General features: G+C 38.2%; 1 protein-coding gene across 3 annotated transcripts in view; it reads right to left on the bottom strand.

The window, feature by feature from the left end:
- FIG4 (FIG4 phosphoinositide 5-phosphatase) overlaps positions 1–14,076 on the bottom strand; it is a 116,015-nt gene that overhangs the window by 22,093 nt on the left and 79,846 nt on the right. The window lies entirely within an intron of this gene.

Here is a 14,076-nt window from a genome sequence, read left to right as displayed (position 1 = left end):
GCTCTTTGCTGATGGCATTAAACAATGTACTCTACGAGTGAAAAAGGAGTTTGATCTTACTTGCCTTTGGGCTTTCAGTGTGCGTGTAGTGCAGGAGGAAAAACATCTGTTGTGGTTCAACAGGCCACATCCTAGTGCATATCTGGATCCTTCCCTCTGACTTCCATAGCAGAGAAGCACTCTATAAATACTATTGAATGAAGGAGCGAGCGAATGAGTGAAGGAACCAGTGAACCAGAGGATCTCGGAACCAGGGCTCTGTTCCAAGCCCTCATTTTACACATGAGGGAGCATCTGAGTTATGAAGATGTTCCAAGTGATCACACATTTCGTTATACAATATCAGAAAAACCACATTTGTTAATATTGCTACCCATCACATCAGAAAAATCTTAAGTATTGTTTATATGATGGTGGATACAAGTTTGCTAAAATTTTGACTTTGGCTTGATCTAACTTTATCATTGGCAACAAATACTCTCAACTGGTTCCTTGAAGTGACAGGCTTACTTTGTCCATTTTTTTTTTTTAAAGATTGGCACCTGAGCTAACATCTGTTGCCAATCTTCCTTTTTTTTTTCCTTCTTTTTCTCCCCAAATCCCCCCAGTACATAGTTGTATATTCTAGTTGTGGGTCCTTCCAGTTGTGGCATGTGGGACGCCACCTCAGTGTGGCCTGATGAGTGGTGCCATGTCCGTGCCCGGGATGCAAACCAGTGAAACCCCGGGCCGCCGAAGTGAAGCGCGTGAACTTAACCATTGGGCCACGGGGCTGGCGCCACTTTGTCCATTTCTGAGAAACTGTCTGCCAAAGACCCAAGTCTGAAGAACCGTAGTTCATCTGAAAGTCATTATTTCAATTGGTGTTCTGAGAAAGAAGTGGCAAGCTCAGCTCACAACTTAAGACACTCTCACAAGTGCTCTTCCTGGAGACAGCCACTGTATTCTGATATGCAACAGAAGTGTTTTATGTGTTTTTATGTGTATTTCCCGTTTTCTCACAAAGAATACTAAAAAGAGTTGATACGACATTCAAGGGTTGATACTTAATAATTTTTCCTGCCTCATCAAGGGCTGACAAGCATACTGTGATTTTTTTTCTTTCTTCTCACTCTCTCTGTCTCTTTTTTTGCTGTGAGTGCGTAGCACTGAAGAAAATGATCACTGGTACAGTTTGGTCCCACCACCTTGATCCCACGGACCCACTGAAAGGCTCCTGGAACCCCCCGGGGTTTGCAGACCACATTTTGAGAATTGCTGCTTTATGCTTTTTATCTTTTCCTTTTCTTCCTTTGGTGACAAGCTGCTGGCTGCCACTCTGTTACTATCCACGCCTTCTGTGGGAGCTCCTCTACATTTAGCTGCACCAAACAGGAGTATGGTTTGGGGAAGCTCCAGCTGCCTGGCTCAGGACATCCTGTTATCAGACTTTAGGGTCTGAGTCCCAAAGAAATGAACTTGAGTCCCAGTTTTACCACTTAAAAGTTCTGTAAGTCTCAATAAGCTGCTGACCCTCTCAAGGCCTTGTTTTCTTAGAAAATCAGAGGACTGAATCCACTGATCTCTAAACACCTTCCAGTTCTCACATTTCAGGATCCTAATGTGTTAAATACACACACACATGTACACACGCTAATGGGACATTCTGAGAATGGCATCTTGTACCTCTTCACACAAATCTGATAGTATCTTTGTTATCTCTAGAAGCCATTATAGACAGGCTTTGGGAAGAAAGAAGTATATGAGGAATTCCGATAACACCAACTGGTTTTCTCATTACGAGACTGTTGGGAAACATCCAAGATTCCAGATGTAGAAACAAAAATTAAAGACTAAAATGAAATAATAAACTAGTAAACAAATTAAGTTGAATTATATCATCTACATGATCTATAAATAAGCCAATCACTGACTCTGTTTCAGCATGAGAAAATTAATATCTACTGTGCTAAAACTGTTCAGAACATGTAAAAACAAAATCTTTGGACTAATAGAATAATAATGAGTAGAAGAGTATGTAGGATGAAGTTATTTGTCTGAGAAGCTTAAATATAATTTTATTTAGAGTTCTTAAAAAGATACCTAAAATTACATTTTGCTCTTTTTCTATCTGCTAAACATTTATTGATGCTTTTGAGATTATCAGAATGCTTTTCCTGGCTCTATTCTATTATTAAAAATAAATGTACCTGAACACACTAACTCTAGTCAGTTTACTTTCCTGTTTTCTAACCACATGATAAAGGAACTACCAATTTAGCTATTCATCTTATAAAATAAGCCTAAAAGAGTTTTATTTTCAAAGAAGTATTACTTTGATGTCCAATGCTTAAAAAGCACTAATTGACTTTATTTTGACATTGAGTAATGGACTTCTAACACAATATAAATAGTAAAACAAAATGGTTAAGAAAGTCAAGATAGTCTCAATCCTTTTTCACTCTGGATAAGGACAGGATATATTTTATTCAGATACTTTGGGGCTTAATTAGTGTTTTGTGACATCATACATACAGAATAGAAACTATGACCTTTTACTAATGGATGTAAACCATCTTACAAAGAGTGTTTTTGCAAGCTAATGGAAAGTGTTTGAGAGGGGAGACTTTGAAAAACATAAAAATTTTCATTCTTCACAACTGAGCTCAAACTGCCATAATTTTTTTTAATTATAATATTCTAAGAATAAGTTAAATATAAAAACCAAGAGAAATGTTTGGAGCCTCGTGCATTTGGAAACAACAGGCAAATGGATATAAGGAAATCATGATTCTATTCTAGGAATGTTGATCAAGCGATTCCAAGAGCTAGTTACATATTGGGGAAAATTCTTTTGAAGAATTCTTTTAAAGAGCTTCAGAAATTTCATAGCAGCAGGGAACTGAAAATCAGAAAACCATGGATCAAGATGGCAACACAGGTTGTTCCCAACTTCAGTCCCCCTCACAAGAAGACCAACTAGCAAATATCTATAGCCAAGAAACCATTGTAAAAATCCCAGAACCCAGTGGTGAGGATGAAGCAACCCCCTGGAACACAGAGACTGAGAAGGATGTCAGTAGAAGGGTGAAAGGAGTGGCTACACTCTGACTCCCTGGGGCTATGGTTTCTACAGTGGGGAAAAAGAATCCAGGGTGGAATTCCAGCTCCCCTAGTGGTGCGGGGCATTTCCAAGGAGATCTACTTACGTCTTCCCATAGGGATCATTGAGGAAATTTGTGGGGCTTGGCCACTGAGAATTAGATAGAAACAGAGAAGGGGGGCAGGGCTTACGGTCACAAGCACACAGATCTTGTCAGATCATACTCCTTCTCGCGGCTGTGCCCCAGCAGAGATCCTAGCCAGCAGCTCTGCCCATCTGCAGAGCCAAGCTGGCGGCCCTGCCTGGCCAGGGGAGTCAGTGGGCAATGGAAAGAAAAGGATGCTAATTAACATCACAAAAACATATGAATGTGTAAAACTCACTGGTAATGGTAAATATATAATCAAAGTCAGAATCTCTAATATTGTAATGGTGGTGCATAATTCACTTGCAACTCTAGTTGAAAACTTAAAAAAATAATAAGAACAACCATAACTACAATAATTTGTTACTGGATACATAATATAAAAAAGATGTAAACTGTGCATCAGTAACCTAAAATGTAAGAGGGAGCAATGCAAAAGCATAAAGTTTCCTTGTGCTATTGAAGTTATTATCAGCTTAAAACAGGATGTTATAAATATAAGATATTTTACGTAAGCCTCATGGTAACTACAAAAGAAAACCCTATAGTAGATAAAAATATTATAATAAATAAATCAAAGCATAGTACTACAAAAAGTCATCAAATCACAAAGGAAAACAGCAAGAGAGGAAGCAAGGAACAAAGGATCTACAAAACAGAATACAATGAACAAAATGCCAACATTAAGTCATTACCTATCAATAATTACTTTAAACATAAACAGATTAAATTCTCCAATCAAAAGACATAAAGTGGCTGAATGGATAAAAAAATCAAGATCCAACAATATGCCGCCTACAAGAAACTCACTTTAGTTTTAAGGACACACATAAACAGAGAGTGAAGGGACGAAAAAGGTATTTCAAGCAATTGGTAACCAAAAGAAAGCAGGGGTAAGCTATAATTATATCAGACAAAATAAACTTTAAGTTAAAAATTCTCAAAACGTACCAAGAAAGTCATTATATAATGACAAAAGTCAATCCATCAAGAAGATATAACAATTGTAAATATTTATGTGCTCAACATTGGACCTGTTAAATATATAAAGCAAATACTAACAGAAATAAAGGGAGAAATACACAGTAATACAATAATAGTTGGGGATTTTAATACCCCACTCTTAACAATGGATAAATCATCCAGACAGACCACCAATAAGGAAACAGCAGACGTGAACAACACTATAGATCAAATGGATCTAACAGACATATACAGAACATTCCATCCAATAGCAGCAGAATACACATTCTCAAGTGCACATGGAACATTTTCTAGCATAGACCATATGTTAGACCATAAAACAAATCTTAAATTCAAGACCATAAAACAAACAAATTCAAGAAGACAGAAATGATATCAAGTATCTTTTCTCACTACAATAAACTAAAACTAGAAATCAATAACTGGAGGAAAGCTGGAAAATTCATGAATACAATTAAATTAAAAAATACACTCCTGAACAACCAATGGATCAAAGAAGAAATCAAAAGGGAGGGCCAACCCAGGTTGCCTAGTGGTTAGGTTCAGTGTGCTCTGCTTTGGCAGCCCAAGTTTGGTTCCTGGGCGTGGACCTACACCACTTGTCTGTGGCAGCAGCTCACATAAAAAGGAAAAAAGAGGAAGATTGGCAACAGGTGTTAGCTCAGGGCAAATCTTCCTCAGAAAATAAACAAACAAACAAACAAAAGGGAAATTAAAAAATATCTTGAGATAAACAAGAATACCAAAACATACCAAAACTTATGGGATGCAGCAAAAGCAGTTTTAAGAGGGAAATTTATAGAGATAAACACATTCATCAAGAAAAATGACAGATCTCAAATAAACAATCTAACTTTACACCTCAGGGAACTAGAAAAAGAACAAACTAAGCCCACAGTTGGCAGAAGAAAGGAAATAATGACGATTAAAGCAGAAATAATAAAATAGAGACTAGAAAAATATTAGAAAAGACTGACAAAACCAAGGGTTGGTTCTTTAAAAAAATAAACAAAATAGATAAACCTTTAGCTAGACTCACCAAGAAAAAAAGAGAAAGGACCCAAATCAATAAAATTATAAGTGAAAGAGGAAATGTTACAACTAATATCACAGAAATATAAAGGATCTTAAGAGACTACTGTGAACAGCTACACACCAAAAAAATGGACAACTTATAAGAACCGGATAAATTCCCAGAAACATACAACCTACTAAGACTGAATCATGAAGAAAGAGAAAATCTGAACAGATTAATAATGAGTAAGGAGACTGAATCAGTAACAAAGAAACCTCCCAACAAACAAAAGCGTGGGACCAGATGTTTTCACTGGTGAATTCTACCAAATATTTAAACAATTAATGCCAATACTTCTCAAACTCTTCCAAAAAACTGAAGAGCAGGGAATAATCTCAAACTCACTTTATGAGGCCAGCATTACCCTGATGCCTTGCCAGATAAGGACGCTACAGGAAAAGAAAACTACAGGCCAATATCCCCAATGAATATAGATGTAAAAGTTCTCAACAAAATACTAACAAACCAATTCAACAACACATTAAAATGATCATACACCATGATCAATGGGATTCATCCCTGGGATGTATAGATGGTTCAACATATGCAAATCAATAAATGTGATACATCATGTTAATAGAAAGAAAGATAAAAATCACACGATCATCTCAACAGATGCAAAAGAGCATTTGACAAAATTCAACATCCATTCATGATAAAAACTCTCAATAAATTGTGTATAGAAGGAATGTACCTCAACATAATAAAGACCATTTATGACAAGCCCACAGCTAACATCATACTTAATGGTGAAAAGGTAAAAGCTTTTCCTCTAAGATCAGGCACAAGACAAGGGTGCCCACCCTCACCACTTCTACTCAGTATAGTACTGGAAGTTCTAGCCAGAGCAATCAGGCAAGAAAAAGAAATAAAAGGCATTCAAATAGGAAAGGAAGAAGTAAAATTATCTATTTGCAGATGATATGATCTTACATGGAGAAAATCCTAAAGACTCCACCAAAAAACTGTTAGAACTAATAAATTAACAGTAAATTTGCAGGATATAAAGTCAACATACAGAAAATCAATTACATCTCTATACACTAACAACAAATTATCTGAAATTATCTGAAAAAGAAACGAAGAAAACAATCCCATTTACAATAGCATCAAAAACAATAAAATACACAGGAATAAACTTAACTAAGGAGGTGAAAAATCTGTATAACAAAAACTATAAGACCTTGATGAAAGAAATTAAAGACACAAATAAATGGAAAAATATCCCAGGTTCATGGACAGGAAGAATTAATACTGTTAAAAAGTCCATATTACCCAAAGTAATCTATAGATTCAATACAATTCCTATCAAGATTCCAATGGCATTTTTTACAAAAATAGAACAAATAATCCTAAAATTTATATGGAACTGCAAAAGATTCCAAATAGCCAAAGCAATCCTGAGAAAGAAGAACAAAGCTGGAGGCATTACAGTTCCTGATTTCAAACTATATTACAAAGCTATAGTAATCAAAAAAGTATGGTACTGGCATAAAAAAAGACACATAGACAAATGGAACAGAATTGAGAACCCAGAAACAAACTCACACATATACGGTCAATTAATATTTGACAAGGGAGCCAAGAATATCCAAAGGAGAAAAGACAGTCTCTTCAATAAATGGTGCCGGGAAAGCTGGATATTCACATGTGAAAGAATGAAACTGGACCCCTATCTTACACTATACCCAAAAATTAACTAGAAATGGATTAAAGACTTAACTGTAAGACCTGAAACCATAAAACCCCTAGAAGAAAACATAGGAAAAAAGCTCCTTGACATTGGTCTTGGCAATGAATTTATGGATATGACACCACAAGCACAAGCAACAAAAGCAAAAATAAACAAGTGACATTATATCAAATTAAAAAACTTACATACAACAAAAAGAAGTGGTCAACAAAGTGAAAGGCAACCTATGCAACAGGAGAAAATATTTGCAAACCACACATCTGGTAAGGGGTTAACATCCAAAATATATAAAGAACTCACACAATTCAATAGCAAAAAAACAAATACAATTAAAAAAAGGGCAAAGGACCTAAATAGACATTTTTCCAAAGAGGACAAACAAATGGCCAACAGGAACATGAAAAGGTGCTCAACATCACTAATCATCAGGGGAATGCACATCAAAACCACAATGAGACAGCACCTCACACCTGTTAGGATGGCTATTATCAAAAGGACAAGAGACAAGTGCTGGTGAGGATGTGGAGAGACGGGAACCCTGTGCACTGCTGGTGGAAATGTAAATTGGCACAGCCACTATGGGAAACAGTATGGAGGCTCCTCAAAAAACTAAAAATAGCCCTACCATATGACCCCGTAATTTCTCCTCGGGAGATTGAAGGAAAGGAAATCACTATCTTGAAGAGATATATGCACTCCAATGTTCACTGCTGCATTATTTACGATACTCAACATGGAAACAATTTAAGTGTCTGTCGATGGATAAATGGATAAAGAAAATGTGAGGGGTGTGTGTGTGTGTGTGTGTGTGTATGTAATGGAATATTATTTGCCCAGAAAAAAGAAGGAAATTCTGCCATTTGTGACAACATGGATGAACCCTGAGGGCATTATGCTAAGTGACATAAGTCAGACAGAGAAAGACAAATACTATATGATCTCAATTATATGAGGAATCTAAAAAAACCCCAAATGCATAGAAACAGAGAACAGACTGGCAGCTGCCAGAGGAGGCGGGGGTGGGGGGCGTAGAGGAAATGAGTGAAAGTAGTCAAAAGGTACAAACTTCCAGTTATAAGACAAATAAATTTGGGGGATTTAAGTAAAGCTTGGTGACTATACTTAACCACACTGTACTGTATATTTGAAAGTTACTAAGAGAGTAGATTTTTAAAGTTCTTACCACACACACACCAAATTGTAACTATGTAAGGTGATGGTTGCATTAACTAACCTTATTGTGGTAATCATTTTGTAATGGATACATATACCAAATCATTGTCTCATACACCTTAAACTTACACAATGTTATATGTCAATTATATCTCAATACAGCTGAACAAAAGTAAAATAAAATAAGGCAATCATGGTCCTATTTTAGCCTGTCCTACTAACGTAATGCATATGCTAACTAATAAGGACAGCAATAGTTTGTCAACTGAGAAAATCATGAGACACCTGCCAAGAACTCTGAGGTGCTACACCTAAGACTGAAAATCAAGTATAGTGAAATAAAAACTTACAAATATTAACATTTGTCTTGCCATTTGCTTCAATTCGCTAACCCTGCCATTTCTTTCTCACACTTAATTATTGCACGATATTTTCAAAAGAGATAAAACTACTGAACATCAAATATTATTCATTCATAATGTATTTAATGCTTACTGTGCACCAAGTACCCTGTAGAGATAATTCATAGTCTTTAGATTCGTTCTAGATTAAAAATGCCACATACTGGGTTCTATTTACCAAGGACTTTCTGTTCCCATAAAATTGGGAGGGATGGCAGAAGGATGCTTATAAAATATGAGCAGACATTTAATTATAAAAACATAATGCAACTGATTTCCAAAGTAGTGGTCTTCAAATTTCTTCATAAGACCATAAGGAAAATGAGTAATGAAATAAAATGTTAAATATGGAAAATTAATTATATAACATTAAAAGACTACTGATGCCTGTTGGTGAATTCTAAACACAATTAGAACTTAATGAGATTTGTACTTGATTTTTTAAATTATGTGCAAAAGCCTCGAGGGGTTCTGAGTCACACATAGGATGGTATAGCTATATTTAAATATAAAATTGAAATGGTTTTTTTCTTGTATTTCAGCCAAAAACTTATCTGAACTGAAAAAATTTCTCATATATAGTCAGAGAAGACAAGGGCAATGAATACATGATAGCTGGGCACCCATCTTCACTGTGCAAAAGGAATGGTTGTCAGGAAGCCACGGTGACATAGCACGGGCTCAGTAATTGCTCCATCTGCCCAAAACCATCCCACTCACCTCCATACACAAGGTTGATGATAATTTGGTAAACCAACAAAATAACAAAAGGTTAAACAGTTACAAAATGTGATTTTTGTATACAGTGCTAAGCAAACCAATGAGTAATACCCGTCACATGGTCATATCAGATATCCAAGTCTGTTCCCCCAGGACTAACCTGATTGCTCATATAAAAAATAAGACAGTGTTTTTTGGGCTAAAAATACATGTAAATCCATAATAAATTCTTCATCTCTATCAGCAATTGAAGGATTTTTCCCCCTATAATCTGACTATGGATTTCCAGAAAATTTTAAAAATATATATAATAAACTATTTAACATCAACTCCTTTAGAGAAAGAAATTTAACTTACTTGCTTTTTAAATCAAGAGCAGAAAAGCTAAAATTATTGCATCTCTCTCATCTAAAACCTCTTGAGCCCTGGACAAATCATCTTGGATGTCCTATTATTGTCACAAATGAACCACTTTAGCCCCCACACTTGCGTTCGTTGTGTGTTTCCAATCCTGGTGACCCACCACCAGATTTAGTCAACCAAGCTGGACAACGCCTAGCCTCTCACGTGTTCCTCACACCCGACTCACTGCCAAGTTTCACCAAGCCCTACAGATTCTACTTTTGCAAAATAATCCCCCTTCTTTATTTTAACTTCTAATAGCAGACTCCAGTGACTCTTTTGTCCTGATGTTTCCAACAGATATGTTGTTTATCTCCCTGCCTCCAATCCATTCGCCATGCTATTTCCAGAGTGACCTTTCTAAAATGCAAATATAAGCCTATCATTCTTCTGATTAAAATAGGCTTTTAGGATAAGGGTCACTCTCTCTCCCTTAGCATCTTCTCCTGATCTTGTTCCTATCTGTCTGTGTCTCTCGTGGACTACTCCCTTGCATTGGACACACAGAATTATGTATGGATCTCCAAAGTGGTAAGTGATTTTGAGCCCCTGCCCTACGCCCTCTTTGCCTTCTTCAACCAGGAAGCCCCACCTTTCCCTTAGAATTTAGCCCAAGGGTTAAGCCTGCCCACGAATCTCTGTCTGATTTGGATTCTTCTCTGTACTCCCACAGCCTCCCGTGCTAACACCCTCACAGCACCCTCCTACTGCCTGGAGTCACTGACCCACTAGGCAGTGTAAACCCTCAGAGGCAGGACTGTATCTCATTCCACTATGTATTGCGAGTACCTAACCTGCACATAGTGAGCATTTAGTAAATATCTGTCATTGAATGCCTTTAATGCCCTACCAGTAAGGCATTTGATACCTTACCTTACAGAATAGCTATGTTCCTGAAAAAAAACCAACACCCAGAAAACCTACGTTACGGGGGTACTTAAGACCTCATGCGAATGGCGAAAGCTCCCCAAAATGGTATCCTTTGTAGTCACCAAAAGAAAACAGGCAATACGCTAAATTAAAGTGTCAAAGTCATTTTAGATATCTTAAATTAATAACACAAGTACCGGGGCTGGCCCCCGGTGGCACAGCGGTTAAGCGCGCACATTCCGCTTTGGCAGCCTGGGGTTTGCCGGCTCGGATCCCAGGTGCGGACATGGCACTGCTTATCAAGCCATGCTGTGGCAGGCGTCCCACATATAAAGTAGAGGAAGATGGGCATGGATGTTAGCTCAGAGCCAGTCTTCCTCAGCAAAAAGAGGAGGATTGGCAGATGTTAGCTCAGGGCTAATCTTCCTTAAAATAAACAAAAATAAAAATAACACAAGTACCTACAAGTATATTTAAATTTATTATTCCTTATATGTTAGAAACCTTTCAGGATGGCCCTCCCTGAAAGTTTCAACAGATTTACCTTTTCATTAAATTTATCTCACTTAACACAGCATGCAGATATTACTGCAGATAATATTCAAACAAAGAGGTATTCACTTTATATCTATACAGCTAACGGATTTTTCATTTTGACCTCCAGCTGTAGCTTCTGCTACTTCCTTCCCTTGCATGCTCATTCCGGTTCTCAATTCACTGTAAGTAAGGAGACAGTATTTTCCAAGGCCTGCATTTATTTTACCCACTATGAACATACCACAGAAACCTCTCTCATCTCCTCCTGACCCCTTTCCTCACAGATCTCTCTTCTGTTTTTCTAATTATTGCCAGTGGAGTCACTCACACACACTTTCATTCAATCAACAAACATTTACTAAGTGCCTAGATGCCAGGGACAGAGCTAAGTTTTTTAATCCATGAGGTTCCAGAAAAGGTACATTAATATAAATCCAATCCATAGCTGTTACCCATGTTAAGAAAGCACACTGCATGCCAATCTGGTACACACATGCTATATTTATGCACAGAAACAAAATTCCATGAAACAAAACTTAACCATACTATGTGCCATGCATGGAAATTTCTACTGGATTCAGTTCAGTTTTATTTCATTTCATTGGGTAGAGGCCTCCTAAATTAATTTCATGGCCAACTAATGAGTCCAGAATTACAGTCTGAAAAGCACTGTTCCAGAATACATGAAGAAAACTTATGTTTAGAGAGATTGCTTTATTTAAAAAAAAAAAAAAGAAAAAAAAAGCTAAAAATACCCTGGAGGGGATGGAGAGAGGATGGTGAGGGGGAAAAAGGGAAAGAGAGGAAAACAGAAGTAGAAGAAATAGAAGGTGGGGTGAGGGGGCAGAAAGAGATCATTAAAAATGAAAAAGATACACAGGAATGGCCAGACAGGGTCAAAGAGAAAAGGGAAGGCCAGAATGACAGAGCAAGGAAGACTGTCGTGGTGATTTCGGGGGTGAGGGAAGGGGTCACAGTCTGGCTGGTGGGCTGAGGAGTTGTCACCTATCGTCTCCCACCGCCACCTGTGGAGGGAATTGGCTAATGCATCATTGATCACTGCCTCTTAACTGCTGCTCTAACCTTAAGCTTTTAAAGACCATACTCCCAGGTGTTTGGAAAAGATAACAAGAGTTACCCATTACGGTAGAAATACTGATTTAGCCTGCAGCACAGAGACCAGAGCAGGATCACAGAGGACTGGATGAAATCAATGGGGAGACCCCCAGAGAGGGAGTTGTACATAGGGAATACAGGATTGAAAATGATACCATGAAAAGTAAACAAAGTTGAGTTAATCACAGCCATTGTGTCATGCTCATCCCATCAGTGTGAAAGGTGTACTAATTCTGATTGTGTAAGAGCACTCTCTGATTTGTGAAACGCTTTCCCTAGCAGAAGCCCACACCCAGAGGCCTTCACTCCAAGGAAGTAAATGCTTCTTATGATGAGATATACTTAGGGAATAAATTCAACCTTATGGTCTTAAAACAGTAAACACACCTATTTACCTTATATTACATTTCAGCTTTTCCTGTGGTGGAGACATCCTAAATTAGACAGTATTTATCCAAACTCTATGTATTATATTTTGAACCATTTCTTAGAGGCAGTTTTTAAACGAGTGAAATATATTCCTGGAATAGGTGAGCCATGGAATAGCAGGCATTAATAATATATGTGTTCATGTTCTTTTTAACCTACACTGATTGGCATTTGTTGCTTAGTTAAAAACTCCCAGAGAACTGGTAGGAGTGTAAAATGAGAACAGGTTGGTCTTGCCTGAGCACAGTGAGTCACCGCCGGGCCACACAACACCCCGCCTGCCCCGGGCACAGCAACTCCTTCCACTGGGGTCCTTCTCACTCTGCATTGGGTCCCAGGTGCAGGTGAAAGCAGGATAAAGAAAAACGAAGCTAAAAACCTGGTGTGCTTACTCTTTCCTTCTTTCAGAATGCAGTAGGGGAAGAAAGAAACAGGAGAGGGCGGAGGGCTTATGAGCAGGAAACAGAACAGGGGAAGAACTAAAAAGTGTTCAAGGATGGGGGAGAAGGCAGCCACTGGGAAGGTATCTGAGAACCAAGGAGATTCTGGGTGAGGCGGGCTTCCAGGGTATCAGGGGGCCTCAGACAGACTCTGGTGGCAATGGGAGGGATAGGAGGTTGAGATCCAGTACATTTTAACAAATACTTCCTGAGCACTCAAGTCAAGGTGCTATTCTTACTGAGGACACAAAGATGAGCTGTCCTCTAGGAACTCATAATCTTGTAGGACAGCAATAACCCTGACTAGCAGCAGCACTGTCCTGATGATGGCCAAACAAGCTCTCCACCATCAGATGAACCAAGCAAAGCGTGCTTGCCCAGGATGCAGGTCTACACCAGAGAAAATATGCTGGGTACTGGGAAAAGAATAAAGGTGTATTCTACTTAAATATTAAAAAAAATTCAAGATCAACAGAGCAGAAACATTACGTCTGTAGATAGAGGTGCCTACCAATCCACATCATGTCAGAGCACCAAAGTGAGGCTGTCTGCCCTATTAACCCAGTATTGCTACCCCTGTGGTCATAAAAGCAGCTGGCGACACTAGGCATTCATAGCTCAGTGATAGAGAGCCAGCTTGTCTGGATTTGAATCCTGGTCCCTCTACTCGCTAGCTGTTTGACCTTGGACAAACTGTATAAGTTTGTGTTTCATATCTGTAAAATGAAGATGATAGTGAGATCTACTTCATAGGTTATGGTGAGAATTGAGTTAATACAGGTTATGGGATGTAGAACAGTGCCCACCACACACCAAGTGATCAGTAATGTTGGCTCATGTCATTTCTCCCTAATCACCCCCAGACACTCAGGGAGCAGGCCTGGTCAAAGGGAGGGGGTCACATTCAAGTGAGATACAGCTTTGAGTGTTTGGGCTGGCAGTGTAGACACTGACCAGTTTGAGTTTAACATCCACTTCTAAGAAATGTTCTGCAAGACCCTGCAGTGTG

This window comes from Equus asinus, chromosome 24, assembly GCF_041296235.1.
Source record: "Equus asinus isolate D_3611 breed Donkey chromosome 24, EquAss-T2T_v2, whole genome shotgun sequence".
NCBI lineage: Eukaryota > Metazoa > Chordata > Mammalia > Perissodactyla > Equidae > Equus > Equus asinus.
The sequence above is the reverse complement of the archived record's forward strand: the minus strand, read 5'-3'. Positions and strand labels throughout refer to the sequence as shown.